Source organism: Dioscorea cayenensis, chromosome 11 (assembly GCF_009730915.1).
Source record: "Dioscorea cayenensis subsp. rotundata cultivar TDr96_F1 chromosome 11, TDr96_F1_v2_PseudoChromosome.rev07_lg8_w22 25.fasta, whole genome shotgun sequence".
Lineage (NCBI taxonomy): Eukaryota > Viridiplantae > Streptophyta > Magnoliopsida > Dioscoreales > Dioscoreaceae > Dioscorea > Dioscorea cayenensis.
In genome coordinates, this window is record NC_052481.1 from 10,772,311 (window position 1) to 10,774,967 (window position 2,657).

Sequence of the window (2,657 nt, forward strand, 5' to 3'; positions counted from 1 at the left end):
ATAATATGGCAGAACAGAATAAGCAGCAGAGGACACTCTCTGATTATGCTAGACCCTCAATTTTGGGCACACAATCGAGTATTGTGCGACCCCCAATTACAGCTCAGAATTTCGAGCTTAAGCGGGCATTCATCCACATATTGCAGCAGTCCACACAGTTCAATGGTTTGGCTGATGAGGATCCAAACAGTCACATGGAGAACTTTCTCGAGGTGTGTGATATGCTCAATATAAACGGGGTGACAGATGATGCCATCAAGTTGAGACCGTTCGCATTTTCCCTAAAAGGAAGAACAAGGCAGTGGCTACACTCATTACCTAGAGCTTCGATTACTACATGGGAGGAGATAATAGAAGCTTTTCTAGCCCGTTATTTCCCTCCTGGAAAATCTGCAAAGCTTAGGAATGAGATCTCATCCTTTGTATAGTTAGAATTGGAGTCTCTATTCGAGACATGGGAAAGGTTCAAGGAGCACCTGAGAAATTGCCCACAACACGGATTCCCGGAGTGGATGATTGTTCAGACTTTTTACAACGGGTTGAATCCGAGTATAAGACAACTCTTGGATGCGGCAGCAGGAGGTACCTCAGGTAGAAAGATCCCCGATGAGGCCCATCAACTTATTGAAGAAATAGGTTTAAATAGCTACCAATGGAATGCCAGAGAGAAGGAAAAGGTGGGCGGCCTCTATTGGTGATGCATCTTCGGTTGAGAACGTCGATTTTGTAGGTAATGGCATGAGGACTCAAGGAAACCTATATAGCAATACCTACAATCCTGGCTGGAAGAATCATCCCAATTTCTCGTGGAGCAACCAAGGTCCACAAAAGGCCATGGGGCCACCGGGTTTCCAACAACAAGCCCTGAACGTGGAAAATAGAGTTTCAGGTTTGGAAACCCGAATGAATGATTTGGAGAAGGCCTTGACTTGATTTGTGCAATCTTCAAATACAAGGTTTGAATCAGTTGAGGCTACACTTCGCAATCACATCGCCTCTTTGCATAACCTTGAAAATCAGGTGGGGCAGATTGCGAAGTCTCTCTCAGAAAGGCCACATGGAAGCTTACTGTGCAATACCGAGACCAACCCTAGATAGCATGTGAAGGCCATCACTTTGAGAAGTGGTCGTGAGGTTGAAGGTAGGCTTACAGATGAGAAGCAAAAAGAACACACACGCGAGGTTATAGAGGTTGAAGAGGGAACAAGCAAAGAGAAGCAGGTGGCAAACCCACCTTTCAAGCCGAGAATCACTTATCCCTCTAGATTGAAGAATGACCAAGGGAATGAACAGTATAAGAAATTCCTGAGTTTGTTCAAAAAACTCCACATCAATATTCCTTTTGTTGAGGTATTAGCTCAAATGCCTAAGTATGCAAAATTCTTGAAAGACTTGTTGACTAACAATAGGAAGTTGGAGGAGAGTGCTTCATTAATTTTAGATGCATCTTGCTCGGTGGTGTTGCAAAAGAACATGCTAAACAAGAAGAAAGACCCGGGAAGCTTCATCATTCCGTGTAATATTGTCAATCTAGGTGAATAAATGGCATTGGCAGACTCAGGGGCTAGCATCAACGTCATGCCATACACTTTCTTTCAAAGCTAGGCTTGGGCAAGCCTAGGCCCATTCGGATGTCTTTGCAATTGGCATACCGAACGGTGCGACATCGGAGGGGCATTATTGAAGACATGCTTGTCAAGCTGGACAAGTACATTTTTCCGGTTGACTTTGTAGTGCTAGATGTCGATAAGGATGCAGATGTACCCTTGATACTTAGGAGAACATTCTTGCGGACTTCCAAAGCATTGATTGACATGAACGGCGGGGAGCTAACTTTGAGAGTCGGAGATGAAAAGCTCACATATCGCCTTGCTGAAGCCATGCGGCATTCTCTTAATTTTGATGATACTTTGTATTTTCTAGACACTACTGATGAGATTGTTGATGAATACATGCAGGAAATGTTCAATCCGAACCCGTATGAGGGTTTGTTCGACCAAGAGAAGGAAATAGAAGAAGTATTGATGCTTGGTTCGACTGAAGAATTACCGTCTACCCCGGGGATCTTGAAGAAAGTGCTCCGTAAGATGAAAAGGGCAACGAGACACCACCGGAAACACTACAAGACTGTTGGAGGTTTGTGCGAACCGAATGATGAACCATTTCTAGGTAGTCCCAAGCCCGATAATTCACCCTCTCCTCGCAAGAGACTTTGCTCATCATGCTTTCAAGCCATGGGTAAAAGGGCAAGTTTCATCTATAAACCCCCGTGAGGTAAGACGAGGTACGTCAAGCTTAGTGACGTTAAACAAGCGCTTCTTGGTAGCCAACCCAAGTGTTTATTATTTTTCCCAGTCATAGTTTAGTTTTGCATGAATAATTTGTTATGTATTGGTGTCTTCATGTTTAGATGCTTGTATTGTTTTCATTTTGGTAGATTTATGTGTCATCGTGTGTTTTCATGTGGATTTGACAAAGATTTATTCGTTTGAGCTTGTTTCTATTATTTTTCGCTGGTAATTGTTGCATAAAAGAGCAGGTACTGAATGTGTAAACATGTTCAGAAAATTTCTGCAGAGCCTGCAAAGTTGTTCAAGTCATACAGAGAAAATGTACGGGCGTGTGGAATTTCCACACGCCCGTGGGGTTGTATTATG

At 43.4% G+C, this 2,657-nt stretch overlaps 1 non-coding gene across 1 annotated transcript; it reads right to left on the bottom strand.

Moving 5' to 3' along the window:
* Positions 1-395: 395 nt before the first annotated feature.
* Positions 396-502, bottom strand: LOC120272923. The gene has a single exon (XR_005540455.1). It is a non-coding gene; the product is annotated as a small nucleolar RNA R71 (small nucleolar RNA).
* Positions 503-2,657: the final 2,155 nt, after the last annotated feature.